At 49.0% G+C, this 15,994-nt stretch overlaps 1 protein-coding gene and 2 pseudogenes across 4 annotated transcripts in view; all 3 read right to left on the bottom strand.

The window, feature by feature from the left end:
* The window catches only part of AGPS (alkylglycerone phosphate synthase), a 334,856-nt gene that overhangs the window by 207,941 nt on the left and 110,921 nt on the right, over positions 1–15,994 (bottom strand). The gene's annotated exons all lie outside the window — the stretch shown is intronic.
* LOC147032385 (uncharacterized) lies at positions 2,767–5,821 on the bottom strand (annotated as a pseudogene).
* LOC147032384 (signal recognition particle RNA) lies at positions 5,687–5,827 on the bottom strand (annotated as a pseudogene).

The following is a 15,994-nucleotide window of genomic DNA, read 5'->3' as shown; positions in this document are numbered from 1 at the left end:
AGGAGGTGGGTTTGGGGTGGATTAACTGGGGTACTAAAGATCAAGATTTTGGATGAGGGTGGTGGTGAATAGCTGCTTTGAAGACCCGGAGGGAGGAGTAGGATTGAAGAGAGTGTGCGAGTTTGTTCCAGAGGTGGGAAAAAAAGAGGAATGAAGGAGTGAAGGTGAGCCAGTGATTCTTGATTTTGGAAGTTTCACCAGAAGAGGGTTTTTAGTGGACCTTAAGCACCCTGAGAAAATATAGGGGGGACAGATCACAGACAGAGCAAGGGGGGAGGAGGGGAAGCCAGAGAGGAGACGGTAGAAGACATAAAGACCAACGACCTGCCTCCGGTGAGAGTGAGAGAACCAAAGACTCAGCTTCATCGTGGGAGATACCGATGATCCTAAAAGCCTTGGTTTCCACAGCGTGAAGTGAAGCTGGGTGTGGGCAGGAGCACCACCCCAGAGTGGGGAGCAGTACTCCATCAGACCGCGGATGAAAACTTTGTAAGTGGTTAGAAGGTCAGGACTTTGCACAAAGGTCAGGACTTTGCACCAAGGAAGGACTTTGCAAGAAGTAGGATGCCAAGTCGGCGACTGGCTTTGGAGGCCAGCTTGGGAATGTGGCTTTCCCAGGAAAGATCATGGAAGATCGTGAGACGCAAAAGTTTGAATGAAAGGATTTCTTCAAGGGGATTGTTGGGAAACCAGATGGTTGGGGTGGGGGGGGGGGGTCCTGGCCTCCAAAGCCAGTCGCCGACTGGGCATCCTACTTCGTGCAAAGTCCTTCCTTGGTGCAAAGTCCTGACATGCCAAGCAACATGCATCTGTTAATTTTCATCACTTTTGAGAAAGGTTATCAAAACATCCCCCAAAATACCCAAAGGTGGGGATGGGCGAAGTTGGACAACCAATCAACGCACGTATCACGTCACTTTCACGGGTGAAACAACACACAAGTGTAAACAAATTGGATTACAACAACAACCATTTGGATAACATCAGGAAATAATTGGTCACACTCATTGCAAGTAAACACGATCTGGTGTAATCAAGCGCGCCATTAAAAGCATGTAATAAATAAATACGCAACAGTATCATTTTAACTAGCCGAAACCCCGTCACAGACGGATTCCGTTCATTCAACCACCCTCACCAGCTCACCCACACTCGAGGGACATGGACTGGACAGGGCGTGCTTGCCCCCTCCTACTCATCCCCCGCCCCTGCCGCATTCCCCCCGCCTCCCACCCCCCACCTTCAATTTGCTTACCACCGCCCAAAAATTTAATTACCCAGCCCCGCCACCGCCTCTTCACTCCCCGTACCCCGTCTCTTGATTCCCCGCCCCACTTGCCCCTGGGCCTCCGCCCCTTGTCCACGCCCTCACACTCAACCCCGCCTAATTCACCCCAGCCCCCGCCCACTCATCTCTCGCCCCATTTCTCCCCCATCTGCCGCTTTCAATTTGCTTACCCCCGCCCAAAAGTTTGCTTACTTTTCCCCCCACCTCTTCACTCCCTGCCCCCCCCTCCTCATCCCCTGCCCCCCGCCTCTTCACTCCTCGCCCCGTCTCTTCATTCCCTGCCCCCCGCCTCTTCACTCCTCGCCCCGTCTCTTCATCCCCCACCCCGCCTCTTCATCCCCTGCCCCGCCTCTTCACTCCTCGCCCCGTCTCTTCATCCCCTGCCCCCCGCCTCTTCACTCCTCACCCCCGTCTCTTCATCCCCCACCCCGCCTCTTCAATCCTCGCCCCCGTCTCTTCATCCCCACCCCCCTCTTCATCCCCTGCCCGCGCCTCTTCACTCCTCGCCCCGTCTCTTCATCCCCCACCCCCGCCTCTTCATCCCCTGCCCCCGCCTCTTCACCCCTCGCGCCGTCGCTTCAACCCCTGCCCCCCGCCTCCTCGCTCCTCACCTCCGCCTCTTCATCCCCCACCCCCGCTTCTTCAACCCTCGCCCCCGTCTCTTCATCCCCCACCCCCCCTCTTCATCCCCTGCCCGCGCCTCTTCACTCCTCGCCCGTCTCTTCATCCCCTGCCCCCGCCTCTTCATCCCCTTCCCCGTCTCTTCATCCCCCACCCCCGCCTCTTCATCCCCTGCCCCCGCCTCTTCACTCCTCGCCCCGTCTCTTCATCCCCTGCCCCCCGCCTCTTCACTCCTCACCCCCGTCTCTTCATCGCCCACCCCCGCCTCTTCACTCCCTGCCTCCGTCTCTTCATCCCCCACCCCCGCCTCTTCACTCCCTGCCCCCGTTTCTTCATCTGCCACCCCCGTCTCTTCACTCCTCACCCCAGTCTCTTCATCCCCTGCCCCCACCTCTTCACTCCTCGCCCCCATCTCTTCATCCCCTGCCCCCTCCTCTTCACTCCCTGCCTCCGTTTCTTCATCCCCCACCCCCGCCTCTTCACTCCCTGCCCCCGTTTCTTCATCCGCCGCCCCGTCTCTTCACTCCTCGCCCCGTCTCTTCACTCCTCGCCCCGTCTCTTCATCCCCTGCCCCCCGCCTCTTCACTCCTCGCCCCCATCTCTTCATCCCCTGCCCCCCGCCTCTTCACTCCCTGCCTCCGTCTCTTCATCCCCCACCCCCGCCTCTTCACTCCCTGCCCCCGTTTCTTCATCCGCCACCCCGCCTCTTCACTCCTCGCCCCCGTCTCTTCATCCCCTGCCCCCAGCCTCTTCACTCCTCGCCCCCGCCTCTTCACTCCCTGCCTCCGTCTCTTCATCCCCCACCCCCGCCTCTTCACTCCCTGCCCCCGCCTCTTCACTCCTCGCCCCCATCTCAACGAAAAGTGTTTGTTCTGCTTCAGAGTTGAAAGTTGACTATTGCCACGATGTGTGATGCACTCTTACAGGTATGAAGTTTCTTTCAGTCCAGGTCACAGTACCGAGAAAAACGTGACACGACCGCGAGGAGGAGCACAAAATTGGTCCTTCAGTATTAATATATAGAAGATACAATGTTTCTTGTTACATTTTTTGTGTGAAATTCACCTTCTGAGGTAGTCAGCATGTGCAGAAGAGAGTTTTACATTGCAGACGCTATTTTCGAGGAGTGGAATTACACCTCTCAGCGGTAACGGTCTGTCGATGACAGACGTGATAATGTCAGCGAATGACCAATGATATGACGTCCTGATGCCTCTCAGCGGTGACGTCACATGTCGCCATGTAAATGAATGTAAAATGAAAAATGTTTATTCTGCTTCAGAGTTGAAAGTTGACTATTGCCACTATGTGCGATGCACTCTTACAGGTACGAAGTTTCTTTCAGTCGAGGTCACAGTACCGAGAAAAATGTGACGCGACCGCGAGGAGGAGCACAAAATTGGTCCTTCAGTATTAATATATAGATGGGCAAACACAGCAAAATGCAGTAAAGAGGTGGGGTTAGTCCTGATGGAACAGCCGGGTGTCTCCATGCATTGTCCGGGATTCCCCGGTGTGTTTATGCAAGAGAGCTCCACACGCTAAAAGTAAATCCTCTACCGCCTACGTGATCAATGTGACTGTTTCCTCTGCACGCCAAGCCTCCAGAATCCATCTTCTGATCATGTTCAGCGTCGAATCCAAAATGCTAACGCTATCACATAAAAGTGTGTGTCCTGCCTTGAGCCCATGTTTGGCAAAGGCAGACCTGTTGGGATAATTGCCATCAAAGGCCTTGCGGTGTTCAGCAATACGCTGACCGAAGAGCCTCCCTGTCTTTCCCACATACTCGGCTCCACAACCACAGGGTACAGCAAACACCACCCCTGCCTTGTCCTTCCTCAGTAGCTTGTCGTTTACCCTCATAAGGGATTTCTTGAGAGTGAAGACGGTTTGAAACTTGCCCTCACTCCAGCTGCTTTCAAGATTACACCATTAAAAAAGGCAGAACACAAAAACCCCTGGGTCGTTCTTTCGCTCCCAGCCTGTTGTGTGGGCCATGTCGGATCGTTCTCCTTTTTGGTAGCAAATTGTCCGGGTAACCGTTAGCCCTCAAAACACTCTGAAGATGGTCCACCTCTCTCATCTTGTCTTCGATGGTGGATGGTATCTCAGGTGCTCTTTTATGGAGGGTGTGTACCACCGATATTTTATGCTCCTATGGATGACAATAATTGAAACTGAGGTAGCGGTCAGTGTGTGTAGGCTTTCTGTACACTGTGACCTTCAGGGTTCCTTTGGGATCCCTTTTTACGAGCGTCTCTTGGAAGGGCAGGGCTCCGTTTTTCTCCTCTTTGAGGGTGAAATTGATGGCCGAAAAGGTTTTACTGATGGCCTCATGTATGGAGTCCACTGTTTCAGTGGGACAGATTATGAAAGTGTCATCCACATCACAGAACCACACACTTGGCTGTACTGGTAGGGACGGAATGGTACATTCTTCCAAATCCTCCATCACCATATTGGCGATGACGATTGATAGCAGTGAGCCCATGGCGGTGCCAAAAACTTGTTTGTAATACACTTTGCCAAGGACAAAGTACATGGAAGAGAGACAAGCAGAGAGCATGTCACACACGTCCATCGGGCTTAAGGCACCCGCAGCCTGTTTCCACCGATCATCCTCAGTTAAACCGCCAGTTCGCCACCTCTATCACCAGGGCCATGGGCAGTAGGCACATTGGTGAATAATGAGATGACGTCGAAAGATACCATGGTCTCGTGGGGTTTGATGGTGACATGTTTCAAATTTTCAGCAAAGGTAGTACTATTATGTAAGGATAGCTCCGTTTTACCGACCAAAGGCTTCAGGATATTGGCCAAGAATTTAGATAAGGCATATGATGGTCCATTAATGCAGGAGACAATGAGCTGCAGTGGGACCCCTTCCTCGTGTACTTTTGGTAGCCCGTATGCTCTGGGAGCCACTCCATTGCTGCTGTACAGCCATCTATATTCCACAGGCGACAGTCTTCCATTTGCTTTAATTCTGATAAGTAATGAGTTTAACCTTTGTTCCTCCTTTTTAGTTGGATTGGAGATTAGCCACTCGTATGTAGTTCCATCCTCCAACATATCCTGCATTTTTTTAGTGTGCATGAGTCGATCCAACAGCACTGTTGCACATGCTGCATCATCCATCTTCTGTAGTTCTTGAAAAGCCCGTAGTTATGCCTGGTCCAAATTGAAATTGCTGCGAGGCATGCGGGGAGGTCGAAGTAAAACAGCAGCCACCCATGATATGACTTCGCTCTTGGTCGTGTCCTCAAGGTCCGTGATGGCAGACTCCACCTGGGCCACAATGGTGTCGTTCAGGATTCTTCGGGGAGTGATGGCAAAATTTGGAACATCCGTTAATGTGCTAGTGGTTTTTTAATTTGATAACGGTCAGAATGCATGAGCGACGTGATACGTGCGTTGATTGGTTGTCCAATTTTGCCCATCCCCACCTTTGAGTATTTAGGGGGATGATGTGATAATTTTCACCACTCTTGAGAGGTTAACGGATGCATGTTTCTTGGCACATGTTGTTGATCGAAACGTTAATTCAATGTTTGTTCAATTAAAGGCTGGAGAATTTACCATGGATTCCTTTGATTATACTCCCAACTGCAAGCATGTACACACACACACATATGTTGTTATTCGTCTTTCGGCTGCTCCCGTTAGGGGTCGCCACAGCGGATCATCCGTTATGATCTGCATACTGATTTGGCATAGGTTTTACGCCGGATGCCCTTCCTGACGCAACCCTGGTCGTCTCTTACGACACAGGGATAAGGATTGGGTTTCGCCATGATTCCGGGCTGCCCTACACCCTCTCATAGCGCGGCCCAGCGCAGAGCTCCCGTCCTCAAGCGATCCTCCAACCCAAGCCTCCAAGTAGCTAGATTACAGGCGCACGCCACTACGCCCGGTACACACACACATATATATACATATATATATATATATATATATATATATATATATATATATATATATATATATATATATATAGTCAAAATTGGTGTCAATTTATCACCCTTAACGTTTGGACCTCGAATAGGCCAAAGTAGCTTGGCCAATAAATAATCACTCAATTAACTGAGGTACGGATTCTTAGGTCGTTGTTCGAAATGACAAAGAGAAGTCTTAACGGGAGAATATTTGATTACAAATTTGATTGCATTATCATGGGTTGGGAAAACAGGATTTCATCTCGTTAACCTGTTTATTATCACTTCAACGTCATTGTGCACTTTTTGTAAGTTGGCTGAAGAAAAGATAGAGAAAGACTGATAAAATCCATCCATCCATTGGGACCGTACTCTGTGCAGAGCGTTGGTGCGACCAAAGTAGTCTCCTTGGCTATTGGGCACAATCCTGGAAGGGTCGCCACTCGGATACAGGAAACCAGCAAGCTGGCACTCATTTTGCTGACCTCGGAAGGATGACAGGCAGAGTCAACCACACCTGGTATTAATTTAACAGAAAAAGGGGGATTTGAACTTGGGATCCTGGGATCCCAAGCCCACCACCCTAACCATTAAGCCAACACCAGGCATACTGACAAAATGCCTCTTATAATATCCAGCAATAAGTCAGCAAGAGGTCTTCCTTGATGAAGTGACTTAATTTATCAGCTTCGCCAAAGCAGGAAGTTGTGATTTGCCACTGTCTCGAGTATCACTGCTGCGTAAATGAACAATTTAGAGACCTTTCCAAATGTTTCAGTGGTTCTGTGGCTCTTTCTCGCACTAATGGTGACCAACAGCTCAAGTGAACATTCGTTTTGCAAGATGGAAACATATTTTGATGAGACCTCTCTGGATGATGAAAGATGGGATTGCACTCGCACTCAATTTCAAGTGACATACTCCAACATAACAGCTTTGACAAGATTATTGGTAAGTTAATGCTTGCAAAGTCATGAAAATGGAAATTTAGCTTGACAGTTTTACTTTTGTGATCTATTTTTGTGGCTTTAGTTCGTCAGCTGTATTACATCTGACTGTTACAATCTGTAAATCTGGTCAAATAATACACTGAGTTAATCTTCCATGAATAAGTATGCTGCATATATGTGATCGTCTCCTCCCCCCCCCCCCCCAAAGCTGAGTAATGCAGATGCATTTGGCCCACAAAGTATGAATGGCCACAGGCATTTCTAACTCTTGATCCAGCCTTACTATCTGAAAAAAAACCCTCCAATCTACTTTCTTAACAACCCTCTAAAAGAAGTTCAAGCTCTCAAACTATTGGTTCTCACGATCATCCATGATCTTTCTTGGGCAAACCACATTACTAATCGGCAACCAAAGCCGGTGGCCAACTGGGCATCCACCATCATGCAAAGTGAACTCTTTCTTCTCCACCTTCAAGGCCTTCATCCACAGCTTGATGGAGTAATGCTCTTCCCTCTGGATTGGTGCTCCTCCTTCACACGTTTCTCAGCTTAATGCCGTGGAAATCAAGGCCTTCAAAATCATTAGAATCTCCTGTGATGAAGCTGAGTAGAAAGGCCGATCACTTCACCATTGGAGACACGTCGGTGGTCTCTCTGACTTCTACGGACTCCTTTCTGGTCTTGCACCCTCGATTCTCTGAGCGAGGGAGTCTCATGAGTGGAGGAGGCCAATGGGCCGACCACGTGCCTCGTGGTTGCAGCAGGTTGATCACTATCTCAAGGAGATGGGGATGAGCCAGGCATCTGCCTGGGGGATGGCCAGACAGAGGCCCCTGGAGTACTGGCAGAAAGTGGACGCAGCGACACGCTGCTCCGGCGCATGCTCCCATACCTGACCTGACCTGACCCACTGCTGTTTCTGTACTTTGCCCTCCCCAACTCAGGTTTCTGCAGGATGCACAATGTCTGTCAACAATCCCCTTCTGGTGAAACCCCCAAAAATCCAGAATCACTGCTCAAGGCCCTGTCACACCTTGACGATTTAGCCAGCGTATGCCGACGTTTGAAAAATTTGTCTGGCACACATCGAATTTGTCTGAAAAAATTTGTCTGAAAATGCTGGCACACATCGAATACATTATGTGTAAGTTTTGTATACATTAAGAGTACGCTGAAGCACGCTGAAGTACACTGAAGCACGCTGGCATACGTCATAGTATGCCAAGCTCGTCGACAGATTTTAAGCATACTCAAATTTTTTTGACGTATGCCAGCATATGACTCACACGTTCCGCATACGCTGGCCATAAGTTGTAGGCACGTTATGCGATCGTTGACACATGTCGATTCAGGTTCAAAGCACGTTACTCATAGGTTAGAAATAAGTTTCGGGTATGCTAAACATTACCTCGACGTGTTTCGACTTATGAGTAACTTACAAGTAACGTGTGTCGACGTGTGTCAACGATCGCATAACGTGCCTACAACTTATGGCCAGCGTATGCGGAACGTGTGTCATACGCTGGCATACGTCGAAAAATTTTGAGCATGCTTAAAATTTGTCGACGAGCTCGGCATACTACGACGTATGCCAGCGTGCTTCAGCGTGCTCTTAACGTATACAAAACTTACCCATAACGTATTCGACGTGTGCCAGTGTTTTAGACAAATTTTTCATACGTCGGCATACGCTGGCTAAATCGTCAAGGTGTGACAGGGCCTTTAAATCGTTGAGCGGCAGCCTATTAATAGGCTACGCCACGTGATCGTCGGCGATACGCTGCCACGCTATGCATAAGTTAGACTATCGTTGGGCATAGGTTGTGAACGCCGACAACACGCTAAGCATTCGTTGGTATAAGTTATCTATAAGTTATCGAAACGTTCTGTGTATGTTACTAATACGTTATGCATACGTCGAACTCGTTATAAATACGCCCAAAACTGAAAAAGAAACATCATAGTTCAACGTACGCCAGCGTTTTACATACATTTTGATATGTTGCCATACGCTGGCTAAACCGTCAAGGTGTGACAGGGCCCTCACCTCCGCTCATTTGTTCCTCTTTTCTCACACCTATGTAATCAACTTACCCATTCTTTTCAATGTCATTCTTACATCCAGGTTTTCAAAGATAGATCTACACTACCATCTCGGATCATCCTCCAACCAAAACCGTAATCTCTTCTAACCCTATTAACTCTCCCCAAGCCAACTTCTTTTCAACTTTCCTGTTTTCCCTCCTGAGAGTTTGCTTCTGTATCCATCTTGTTCACCCCTTGTGTCCTTCCTGCCCTCATCCTTTTTCTTTCTCACATCCCTTATTTTCAAAGACTCTCTCCATTAGTCCCTCATCCCTGCTGTTGTGGGTTTCATCCTCTCCTGTTGCTCGTTTTCCTCTGTTGCTTCCTGGTCCATTCTAAGTCCTTGCTCCTCCTCTCGCCTCGAGCGTGTACAAAAGAAATAGAGGCCACCTAACCTGTTCTTCTTTATTAACTCAAATTGCAACAGTGAGGTCAATGTTTGGAAACTTTCAGGAATGATTTGCAACCATAATACACACAATTAACATAATTGTCATCATTACATATGGAGAACATCAAGGAAGTTTGAAATGTCATTTAACAAGAAAAGTACACAATCCGAACTCTGGAACAGATAGCCAATTCAAATTGAAGACGTGTATGTATACAATCTATAATGTTTTGACAACACTAATAAATTATTGAATGAAAACAACACTAATTAATTAACACTAATAAGTGTGTGTGTGTGTGTGTGTGTGTGTGTGTGTGTGTGTGTGTGTGTGTGTGTGTGTGTGTGTGTGTGTGTGTGTGTGTGTGTGTGTGTGTGTGTGTGTGTGTGTGTGTGTGTGTGTGTGTGTGTGTGTGTGTACGCATGTCAGCATGTCAGCATGTCAGCATGTGTCTCCTCCATAACTCCAAAACCATGAAACCGAGAGGCCTGAAACTTTGCATGCAAACTAAGGCAACTGCATTGGAGTGCATGAATAAACATACCCATCAGAGATGGGGAATCCCCCGCCATTGAAAAAGGTCATACATATTCCAGATAATGAGGGAGGTGAATTGGAAACAAGACACCATTTGGTCAACATGTCTTTCAAGCTATACAGCAAAAAGTTTAAATTGGACCAAAAAGATATTGTTTATGGTGTGCTTAGCATAGGAGTACATACATGGTGTAGACTTATAAAAAGAAAAAAATTTAGGGCCTACTCCGCGATAATGTCGTTTTTCAAGATGGCTGCCTGGCGGCCATATTTGATGTTCGACATGGCCGAAATTCAATAGCAACCTACTTCGTTCCATTACCTACATTTCCAGCAACCGGGCGTAGTGGCGTGCACCTGTAATCAGGCTACTCGGAGGCTTGGGTTGGAGGATCGCTTGAGGATGGGAGCTCTGCGCTGGGCCGCGCTAAGAGAGGCAGCCTGGTATCATGGCGAAACCCAATCCTTATCCCTGTGTCATAAGAGGTGATTTGCGTCAGGAAGGGTTGCGCCAGGAAGGGCATCCGGCGTAAAACCTATGCCAAATCAGTATGCGGATCATAACGGATGATTCGCTGTGGCAACCCTTAACAGGAGCAGCCGAAAGACGAACAACACAACCTACATTTCCAGCAAGTTTCATCAGAAAAGAAAAAAATTAGAGCCTATATCGTGATAATGTCGTTTTTTTCAACATGGTTGCCTGGCGGCCATATTGGATGTCCGAGCGGGCCGAAACCATGGAGAAACTATAACGGGCACTAAGTAGAGCACATACCTTCGCCAACGCTACATTTTGCCCTCCCCCCCCCAGAAACCGTTGATTGTGAGGGTATTTAATCCCATACCACATCTGCCATCTCATATGTGCTATGATGGCTTAAAAACATTAAATTTCCTGTGTCATATCGTATATCACAAGATTGGGCATTGAATTCACAACATTTTGGCATTGGTTGCATGCAAATTGGATAAAAATCGACCGCACTATGGCAAAATGACGATTTTGACCTTTTCATGACCTCGACCTTGACCTTTGTACTCTTAATTTTGAAATTGGTATTAGAGTGTGGGGAACAGAACAGTCAACATTTTGGTGTTGGTTTCATGCAAATCGGATAAGAATTGACCGTGTTATGACTAAAACCGCACATTTTGCAATGTCATGACCCCCCCTGACCTTTGACTCCCAACCGCTAATAAGGGTTATTACGTCATTGTGTCATGTCACATATCACAAGATGGGGCATTGAATTCTGAACATTTTGGCATTAGTTGCATGCAAATTGGATACAAATTGACCGTGCAATGGTAAAAAGACGATTTTGACCTTTTCATGACCTCGACCTTGACCTTTGTACTCTTAATTTTGAAATTGGTATTAGAGTGTGGGGAACAGAACAGTCAACATTTTGGTGTTGGTTTCATGCAAATCGGATAAGAATTGACCGTGTTATGACTAAAACCGCACATTTTGCAATGTCATGACCCCCCCTGACCTTTGACTCCCAACCGCTAATAAGGGTTATTATGTCATTGTGTCATGTCACATATCACAAGATGGGGCATTGAATTCTGAACATTTTGGCATTAGTTGCATGCAAATTGGATACAAATTGACCGTGCAATGGTAAAAAGACGATTTTGACCTTTTCATGACCTTGACCTTGACCTTTGACCCGATCGCTCCCAAAATCTAATCAAATGGTACTCGGATAATAACCAATCATCCCACCAAATTTGCTGCGATTCAGTTCAATACTTTTGGAGTTATGCGAATAACAAACAAATAAACAAACACACATATTCACAAATAAATAAATAAATACACAGCGATCAAAACATAACCTTCGCAACAAAGTTTGCGAAGGAAAAAGTTCCCCAGTGGTGAGGAACGTAGTCGCCAAAAATAATTGAAATCAGATAAGTGGTTTTCCATTTATTACAAAAAACATTTTTTTCAAGATGGCCGCCCCAGTCGGATTCCCAGGCAGGGGGTAGGAGACACCCTTGCTGTTGGGGCACAGGAAGCACTAGTTAGCAGAATGGGTTAGCGATAGTTAGACCGGCTTCATGGGGACATGGGTTGTTCCTCATGGGGCCCGTGGAATGGTTAGTTAGTGGGAATGTTAGGTTAGATTTAGAAATGGATTTTGGATACAGTGACAGACTTGGAATGTGTAGTGGGGACGTAGCTTAGCTACGTAGAGTTAAATGGAACATGCATTAGTGTAAGGGATGACGAGGGAGCACGAGTCAGTTAGGGGAATTTAGTTAGCAGAATGGCAGTGTGGAGTGTTGGTGTGAGTTGAGAAATGGAAAATGAGTGAGGGCCAGCGGGCCTGTGTGAATGGGGTGAACGTGGAATGCATGGTGCGATGAGTGATTGGGGGGAGGAGTGATTCCCACACAAGGGACCCCAGGGTCAGAGTAAAATCAGTTAGTGGGTTAGCCAAATTTACAAAATGGAGGTCGTTTTGCTGTTGGTGCAAGTGTAGGCCCGAAACCCGTTTGGAGGGGTGCAGGAGTCCTGTTGACGGGCTGGGAGCGTGGCTGCGAGTGGTGAGTATCGCTTCGTGGGCACCACAGGCACCGGACTAGATGGCCGCGGTAGGCCAAGGGCCCAAGAGGGGCCGGGATAGCATAGTGTGCACGGGTGTGCCCGCACGAAGCGGGATCCATAGCGCCAATGGCCACATGGGCAGTGTCGTGGGCACGGGCACCCGGGGAAAAGGGGCCCGTGGCACCAGCCTGCCACATGAGCATCGAGGGAGAGTAGCCGTAGAGGGCACTCCCCAGATCTTAGGGAGCTTGTCGGCTTGGAGGCAGCCTGAGGGCCCAGGGGTGCCATGGTTGGAGATTCGGCAGAGGGAACGTTCCTGCCAAGTGAGCCACGCTACCCAACCACGAAACCGTCCAAGGGCACGAGAGAAAATTTGAGGGCAATGTCCAAATTTGGAAGGACACCAACACAGGTGACGGGAATCTTGGTTGGTAGAACCAATAATTTAAGTGACAGGCGTTTTTAGAAAGTCCCGGGGCAGTTTAAAGTGTGATAAATGTTAGGGTAGATAGGGAAATTTACCCCTTCGCACCATCCATCCCTTCACTCTCGGTAGGCCGCTGGACTCACCGTGGTGAAAGATCGCTGAGATCTGAGGGAGGCCATTCTGAGGCTTCATTGGGCCTCGAGACAGGATGCTAGCCTCTCCCTTATTCCCCCCCAGGAAGGGAACATAGGGGTTGGGAGTAGACGAGGAAGACCATAGGTTAGTCGGACAAGGACAGTAAGGGGGTTAGGGACGATTTATAAAAGGAAAATAAAAAAAATAAGATGGGGCTACGTTTGGTTTTGTTGTGCAAATTAAGGGAGTGGGTATGGACAGAGACAGGCAAAGGTGATAGGTTGGGGGGAGACAGGAGGCTAGGTCCGAGCCCACCTTCGGAGCAGCTGGGCACCACCGCACTCCCTCCCAGAACGAGAGAGGCCGGCCAGCTACACATGCCGGCCTGCTATAGTGCATTGCCGGACCACGTTGCCAGGTCCGTATGCCATGCCTCACTGCCTGCCTTTGCCAGAACCCCATGCCTGCTACCCTTGTTTGCATTGCCCTGTGTCATCCATCACCATGTGTGCCAGGATCATCGCACAAGTTGAGGGGACTGCCCTACAGGCAGCCCCGTCGTCCATTGTGTTTTGCTCGCGTACATGTCCATCCAGTTCATCGCAGGGAGGAGCCTGGGACTGCATTGGGCAGCCGGCTACCTCCCTGTACTTGTGTTCACTGCTCAACTGCATTAATTTCATGAGCCAGAGACTGCATTTGGGCAGGCTGGCTCCCTGCCTCATAAATGGCCTGGGGGATGGCGCATAGCCGCCGGGTTATGGTGAGTTGCCTTCAGCAGCTGAAGAACAACAAACAAAAAGAAGGAAGAACATCCCAGAAGGGGGCCGGTTTGAACACGGCCCAGAAGGAGCAGGTTTGAACACGGCCCCGAATACGTCTTGCCTTCAAGCTGCTGCACTCAAGTTCAAGCTGCACTCACCCACCTGAATAACTGTTGACATTTGCTATGCGTTTTTCCCCCCTACAGAGTCCATCAGTCCTGGGCCATGGTTTAGTGTAAAAATTATAAGGTTAAGTTGTAAATGAGTTTTGCTCCCCCTGCATGTTTGTCGTAGTGCCGCCAATGTAGATAAGTTGTCTGAATGTGTCTGCTAGGGAGTTGCACAGCCCATAGGTTATATATTTTTGGGACACGGATACACAAAATGTCGCAATCAGGGATCCGAAGGTAAAACGTACTCGGGGAGAGCTCACACATGAAGGCACACAAAAATTTGATGACTCGGGACGAGTCTGTAAAAAAGGGGAGGTGGGTAGTGTTGCGGTTGTGGAAATTCACAAACATCATACAGGTTCTCCGGAGATCAGTTATTTTGATAAGCATGTGTTTCAGATTAGAACCCCCACCGATGTGTAAAGGGACTTGTTCGTGTGCCGGGCTGTGAATCTTTGAGGTAGTCATTATTCTTTCTCTGTCTTTTATTTTAAAACATCGCAACACCATCATCTCCTCGACAAACAACGCCATCTCCGCAACACCATCATCTCCTCGACAGACAACGCCATCTCCGCAACACCATCATCTCCTCGACATACAAAGCCATCTTCGCAACACCATCATCTCCTCGACAAACAATGCCATCTCCACAAAACCATCATCTCCTCGACAAATAACACCACCAGGCGCCCCGGCGAAGGGCTGCGGCGCGACCCAATTAGCATAAACGGGTCACAGGACGGCTTTCCCGAAACAAGCTAGTGACGTCGAACATGGGGTTTCCAGCAAGGCTTTCGAGGGGTGAGAGGTCGGAGGTGAAGAGTGGGCAGAGCTCGGGTGAGCGTTCAAGGGGGCAGCTCGCCCCCACCTATAAAAGGGCGGAGCTCGACCTGGCAGAAGTCAGAGCTGTAGAGAGAGATCGTGGAGAGGCGGCCAGCAGAAGTGGTCGGAGGGTCTTGAACCAGTGCAAGTTGCGGCTTCGGAAGTCAGTGCCAGTCGGGAGGAGAAGCCAAAGTGCCAGCTGCGGTGGAGTCCAGCGAGTCATCGGAGTCCGGGCAAGGAGAGCCAGCGGCAGCGGCGGAGCTTGGTGGTCCGGGAAAACGACCCTGACGGTGGTCGAGCAGCGTCGCTGAGGTAGTGGACGGGTCATTAAAGAGGATCAACTCGAAAAGAGCACAGGACCCGTTCACTCCTCCGAAAGCGTCGCCGGCCAGGCCCGACGAAAGGCCGCGATGAGAGCCGGGCCACTGAGGGGAACCAAGCAGCCACTCAAGGCGCTCGCCCAGCTGCTCAAGCCACCCAGCCACTCAAGTGAGTGGCACGTTGCGACACGAGGGCCAAACAGAGACACAAGGGGTCACCAACCCGAAGACCTTCGAGCCGTCACAAGGGGCGGCCAGGTAACCCGCCCGGCCTCTTGCGAGCCTTCGGTCATCCAGGCTCCGAGTCCGAATAAAGGCTCACGGGCCCGTTTCTTTTCTGGGTTTTTGTATGAAAGTGTTCTGTGGCGCCTTGTCTTTGTAAGTAGAATTGTTGGTTCAGTGCATGCCTGTACATAATTCATTATACATCGGCTGTAGGCTTTTCTCGTGTCATGTCCCCTTCCCCCATTGATTGCTTTCTTGTTTAATAAATGCCCCGTTGTTTGAAGGTAAAACTGCTCGTTGCGTCCATTTCCTCCCATTGACTTCCACAGCTGTGGTGTGCTTAAAAAACACACCCGTGGCTGGTTTCCGGCGTTGATCCAGAAAGCCGCGACTGGATTGTCCGTTCGGTGGGCGAAGCGGCCCCTATTCGTTAAACGCGGTCGTTCGCACGCCGGCGGGCTGTAAATTAGCAGGCTGTTAAAGCCAATAAAAGTGGTCATTTGGTCCGAAGGAACTTGGCGATTAAAACCGCTCAGCAAGATGCAAATCTGTACATTTCTGAACTTGCTAGGTGAAAATAGACTGCATTTTCGAACTCAGTGGGGTCGATTTACTCTAGGAAATGTTTAGACGGACAACAAATTAATTATAGATTAGAAAATATCGAAATGAGTAGGATTAGTTACTCAACTCCAGTAATGATAAATCTTGTTTTCGGTCATATTTTCGAAATGGTAGTGAATTCAATGTC

Source organism: Eptatretus burgeri, chromosome 2 (assembly GCF_056783735.1).
Source record: "Eptatretus burgeri isolate ZD-2024b chromosome 2, Ebu_testis_v1, whole genome shotgun sequence".
In the NCBI taxonomy this organism is placed as follows: Eukaryota; Metazoa; Chordata; class Myxini; order Myxiniformes; family Myxinidae; genus Eptatretus; species Eptatretus burgeri.
The sequence above is the reverse complement of the archived record's forward strand: the minus strand, read 5'-3'. Positions and strand labels throughout refer to the sequence as shown.